A 6,000-nucleotide genomic window follows, 5' to 3' on the forward strand; every position below is an offset into this window, starting at 1 on the left:
GGTTGCTCCAAGCCCTGTCCATCCAGGCCTTTGAAGATTTCCAGGGATGAGGCAGCCACAGCTTTTTCTGGGCAACTGCTCCGGTGTTTTACCACCCTCATTGTAAAATAAAAGAGCGTAGAGGGACTTTTGGGGTTGGCGACGCGTGCCCCTTTGGGGTTAATCGTCCTGGCTGGGGGCAGGCAATCCCTGTACCTGCTGTGTGTGGAGGCAGAGAGTAAAAATGAGGAAAAAAATCAGCCTGTTGGACACCTCTGATGGGGGTCAGGCCCTCACAGCCCACAGTATTGGGAAGCAGGGTCGTGTGTATGCTCTGTTTGTGAAAACAAGCTGCCTGCTCCAGGTGAGGGCCCAAGGGCCAAATTCCATCCCACTTTAGTGGGATCTGTGCATGGGTAGGGGCACTTTCCACTAGACCAGGTTGCTCTGGGCTCTGTCCAGCCAGACCTTGAATTTTTGCCTCTGGGACGTTGTTTTAATATCCCGTGTACTGAATGTGCTAAATGGGGCGGGATAAGGGCTGGCAAAGCCGGCTTTCATGGGATATGCTGAGGAAAAGCAGCTCTTGGACGTGGCAGCAGCCTGCGTTTTGTCCCAGCAGCTGGAGGCATCCTGGAGCCTGCCTGTATGGGCACTGACTGTTTTGGTGATTAAATGCACAGGCTCTGGATTATCCTTGGTGTCACAGTATCGGAGAGTCCTTTAAGTTTGTTCTAAGTTATTTTTAGATTACATGCAAATCCCAATTGATCTACAGGGAGCAATTACTGGGAATGGTGATGCAAAACATTTATGGCCCGGACCCCTGTTCAAGATAATCAAAGTCTGCCTTTTTGACTCTGAGCAATGACTTTAATTTAGGAATAATATCTAGCAATTTCCAACCCTGCAATTTTACAAATGCCATCTTAATTGAAAGATTTAAGGGAACTGTGCTTTGCTATGACAAGTCTGGGCTTAATGCCGTGGGGTGCATTGTTTGGGGATGAGGAATGCAAGTGCTGTGGATTCTTCTGCATCTGAAGTTCCCTTTCCTTGTGTGTCCTCCTGGGCTTTTTATAAGTGTTTTCCCTTCAATTCAAAACAGAACAAAAAAGGCTTCCTTATTTCCCTGAAGCAATGATGTTTGTGATGGTGGTATTAGTTGTATCCTTTTTTTTTTTAGCTGAGATGTTCAGGATTTTTAAGGAAAACTGGACTTCTGATGTGCTGGGTCACATTTCAAATTCAAGGATGGAGGTTTGAAAAATGGGCTTTAGGCTGAAAAAAAGTCCAGACTTTAAATAAGGGCAGGTGTGAAGGGAGATTTTTTTTTTTTTCCGCATGACAACATCAAAGTGGTCCAGGTAGCCAAAATCCAAGTTTTTCTCTATCAGGCATAGGATTGCTCAGACTCCAGGTGTTGGAGTCATCTGGGCTATCAGCTCTTTCTCTGAAGCATCTTCCAGGGTGGGTTTTATCCATACCCTGTAAGTCTGTGGCTGCAGAGGGCATGACTGATCCTCCTGGAGGGCTGACTCCTTGGGTGCTTGAAGGTGGCTGAGATGAGCCCCTTAACCTCTCCCAAGGAAAAGAGCCTGAACTGCTGAAAAAAAAAGTATCCTAATCCCAAAATGAGGTTTAATTATGTTGTGGCCAAGGTATGTCTGGGAGTGAACTGTTCCCTGGTCCACTCTGCAAGGGAACTCTTCAGAAATTCCCTTTCATTGCTGCCACTCTTTGGAAGTTTTTTTGGGGAATTTGTTGGTTTTTTTTGTTGGGGGGGGTTCTGTTTGGTTTGGGTTTTTGTATTTTTTGTTGTTTGTTTTTTAGTGTTTGTTTGGTTTTGGAGTTTGGGGTTTTGGTGTGTTTTTTGTTTGTTTTTAGGGGGTTTGAGTGTGATGTTTGTTTGGTTTTGTTTGTTGGGGCTTTTTGTGGATTTGGGTGTTGGGTTTTTTTTGGTGCTCAAGCTTTGATTTCCTAGTACAAAACTGTGGAGTTGAGCACTTGCAGGAATTGTCTCCAGCAAGACAAGCTGACTAGGGGGTGAAAAAAGCAGAGGTTCTCTAGGCAATGTCAGATATCCCAAACACCTCATTTCCAACCCCAGGGGAGCCCAGTGCAGCAGGATCCTACATGATCCTCTGGTGCTCTGTAAACACAGAGGAAAACCAAGTATGGGAACGACATCTCTGCATCCTCATCTTATTTTCTTGCTTTCCCCAGGCTGGGTGAAACCTTTGTTGGGCTGAAATGATTCCTTGTGCCAGAGGGATTAATTATGTTCTCTTGGCAGCACTGCTGGGGTCAAGAGGGACTGACCAAGGGCCATCTTGCACTAAGAGGGTTCTCCAGGACTGCCTGGGTCAAGTTGCTCCCTGGTGTCATGTGCACTTGCTGCATAAAATGTGGGATATTAGGAAGAAATTCTTCACTGTGAGGCCCTGGCACAGGTTGTCCAGAGAAACTGTGGCTGCTTCTGGATCCTTGGAAGTGTCCAAGGCCAGGTTGGATGGGGCTTGGAGCAACCTGGGCTAATGGAAGGTGTCCCTGCCCATGACAGGGGCTTGGAAATGGATGATCTTGAAGGTCCCTTCCAATCCAAATGATGAGAAAACACACTTGCTTAATTTCCAGCAGGAAAAAACCTCTGAGGTGACTTGGAACAAGATAAACAGCCCTGCTGTGATGTCTGTGAGCCTCAGAACATGTTTGGTCATCACAGATTGGTCTCTTGGCTGAACATGGTGTCCAGATTCTCTCCTGCTGGAGACTTTTTCGGGTGAGCTGCTGTGAGGCTGCTGCCCACCTTTGTATGGGGCTAAAACATCCCAAATTCCCATCTGGGGATGAGCTGGACCCCAGGTTCCAGGTGCTGGCAGGCAAATAAGTGGAATTACAGATGTAATGACAGCTCTGCATCATCCTGTTGGTCTCTGTGTGATGTATGTGCAGCTCTCCATGAGCATAATTGGATGCACTTCACTATAATTCTGTTTTAAAAAGATCCCTGTGTGGGATTAAGCTTTGAGCCAACAAAACATGGCACGGCCTTGTAAAACTCCAACAATTAACCATTGGCATGAAATGCTGGGCTGTGCACACGGATGTGTATGGAAAAGGATGGCTTGAAGAAATCTGGGGTTTAAGGTATGACCTGTCTCACTTTAAATTAATACTGGCTGCTCTGGAATGGAATATTGAGCCCAAACCAGTGCAGATGTCAAAGCACTAAAATGCTGCCCAGTAGTGACTTTTGGGTCCTTTCTCCTGGGTGTTTTAGTGCTTCCTTGTGGTACCTGAAAAAAGGCCTTTTTAATTATTATTCTGTTCTTCTTTTCATCCTTGCAACTTAGGTTTTGGTAAGATTTGTTTTCAGCAAATGTTAGCAGGTTGAACGTGAAGGTGGGGCTTTATCTGAAGTTGGAGGCTTTTTGACCTGGGATCTGCATTTTTTGGAGGAAGATCAGGATGGTTTTTAGGCTGAGACTTGTTCTGAAGTCACAGTAAATGTGTGCAAGTAAAATCACAGAATGGTTTGGACGGGAAGGGACCTTTTAAAGGTTATGTAGTCCAAGCCCTCTGCAATGAGCAGGAATGTCTTCCACTAGCCAAGGTTGCTCCAAGCCCCGTCCAACCTGGCCTTGGACACTTCCAGGGGTGGGACAACCACAGCTTCTCTGGGCAACCTGTGCCAGGGCCTCACCACCCTCATTGTAAAAGAAGTTCCTCAAATCTAATCTGTATCAATCCTCTTTTGATTTGAAGGCATCCCTACTTGTCCTGTCGCTCCATCCCTTGTCCCAAGCCTCTCTCCAGCTCTCTTGGAGCCCCTTAAGCAGTGGAAGGGGCCCCAAGGTCTCCCTGGAGCCTCCTCTTTTCCAGGCTGAACACAACAGGAGCGCAGGGCTGTTGCCTTTCCTGTGCTGCAGGTGGAAAACTTGATGCTTCGTTCCCTGGTAATTTATTCCAGAGAGGATGAAGAACATCAGTGAGAGTGGTGTGTAGTGGGGAGGAACCTCTTCCCTCTCCAGATCCATGGGCTACAATCCCTGCTTATTGTACAGCTCCCGGATTTGCTGTCTGGTGGCTTGCAGGCCCATTGCATTTCCTATTCTCTCACCCAGCTGGAAGTGCAGTAACCCTTCAATCTTAGTCAAACTCACATCCAGAGGGCATTATGGGGGTTTTTTGGTGTGTTTTATATATGGATTTTTCCATAAATCCCTTGGGAGCCTGGCTACAGGTCTACACACCTACATCCCTTGTCGGGATAACAGAAACTAGGGAATTCAACCACTCGCTGTTTTATCTGCAGCACACTTGGAATTGAATCTCTGCAAATAAATACACCAGTTTGGTTTAGGCTGAGCCTTAAATTTGTGGGCAGGTGATGCAAGTGAGCCTGGGAAGTGTGTGGGGACACATCCTTGCCATCAGTCACAGCATCTTTACCTCCTTGGCAGCTCCCTTAAATCAGCCAGGCACGTCTTTTCATCATTGGGACTTTGTTTTTGCAGGTGGGGGCTCTAAAACAATTCGTCTTCTCCTTCCCCAAATTGCAGCAGAGGGGTTTGCACAGGATTTTTTTTCCCCTCGACTCAAGCACAATTTATCAAGGATTTGTGGACCTGCAGCTGCTCAACTTTTCCCACTTAGAGCAGATTCTCAGACTGGTGGGTTTAGAGGTGCCTGAAGCAGTTTTTGGGGAGAATAAGGCAAGGAAAAGCCAATTGGGAAGCAGGATGTGGCTTTGTCGGGGTGTGTGTGTTGGGGGGGGGAAGGAAAGGAACACAATTTATGCTTCAGGAGAAATTAAAGCCTGTTCCACCCTCTGCACAATTGATCATCCCTAGATACAGAGAATCACCAGTTTCCTGTAATCTGCTCCAAAGGCACACACGTGCACGCCCGGCGCTGCTGCTCCCAAAAAAACACGGGATCCGAGCCCTGGCCCAGCCCCTGCCCAGATGACTTTTTTTCTTTTAAGGGGACGAGGAGAAAAGCTGGATGCTGGCGCCAAGGATATTCCAGGGAGAGTAGCGTCCCGAGACAAGTGGTCTGGACCTGAATGGGTATCACTCTGCACACAATAGTCACATTTCCTCACATTAATACCAAGGTCCTTTTTATGTCCCGAGGCACAATGCTGACCCACGCGTTCCATCTGATAACTCCTGTTTTAGCAGTTTGATGTCAGACTGGGATGTTGGGCTCCCGAAGCTTCCTATACTCTAATGGAAAGTGGATATACCGATTGTGTGGCGGGGGAGGGACGGCCTCCCTCCGAGTTTCCTGAGGAGGGTGTTTTCAAAGCGCTGCTTAGGAAGCCGAGGGAGGTGTGTGTGGGGGGTTGGGGTGGTGCTGCACGGAGGCAGCGCTTTCCCTTGTGTGCACTTCACCTTGCTGTTCAGAGCAGCTTGCCATGGGATTTGGAGTGCGCTGTCCTTCCAATTGGCATGGAAAAGGCACCTTTTCCCCCCTAAATTTAGTGACAAAACCTGCTACAGGTGTTTTTTTTTTCCTAAAACATTTTGCTTTTGTAGGATGTAGGTGCCACAGGTGGCACTGTGCTTGGCAGTCTTACCTTCCCAGAATATGCAGAGTTGGAAGGGACACACAAGGACCATCCAGTCCAACCCTTAGCCCTGCACAGGCCCATCCCCAAGAGTTACACCCTGTGCCCCAGAGGATCATCCAAACCCTCCTGGAGCTTTGGCAGCCTTGGTGTTGTGCCCGCTACCCTGGGGAGCCTGGTCAGTGCCCAACCACCCTCTGGGGGAAGAACCTTTTCCTGAGATCCACCTAAACCTCCCCTGACACAACTTCAGGCCATTCCCTCGGATCCTGTCACTGGTCCCCACAGAAGAGAGATCAGTGCCTGTCCCTCTTCTTCCCCTGGCTCTATACAAGAACCCTAGTCATGCCCTGGAGTCCCCTCTCTTTCCAGTTCTTCCACAGGGAAGTGTGAGGGGCTGGTCCTTCACCTGCCCAGGTGTTTTTGCTGGTCCTTCACCTGCC

At 48.1% G+C, this 6,000-nt stretch overlaps 1 protein-coding gene across 7 annotated transcripts in view; it reads left to right on the forward strand.

Annotated features, from left to right (window-relative positions):
* Window positions 1–6,000, forward strand: part of SLC4A11 (solute carrier family 4 member 11) — a 123,428-nt gene that overhangs the window by 52,770 nt on the left and 64,658 nt on the right. The gene's annotated exons all lie outside the window — the stretch shown is intronic.

Source organism: Neopelma chrysocephalum, unplaced genomic scaffold (genome assembly GCF_003984885.1).
Source record: "Neopelma chrysocephalum unplaced genomic scaffold, ASM398488v2 Primary Assembly neopelma1_345, whole genome shotgun sequence".
In the NCBI taxonomy this organism is placed as follows: domain Eukaryota; kingdom Metazoa; phylum Chordata; class Aves; order Passeriformes; family Pipridae; genus Neopelma; species Neopelma chrysocephalum.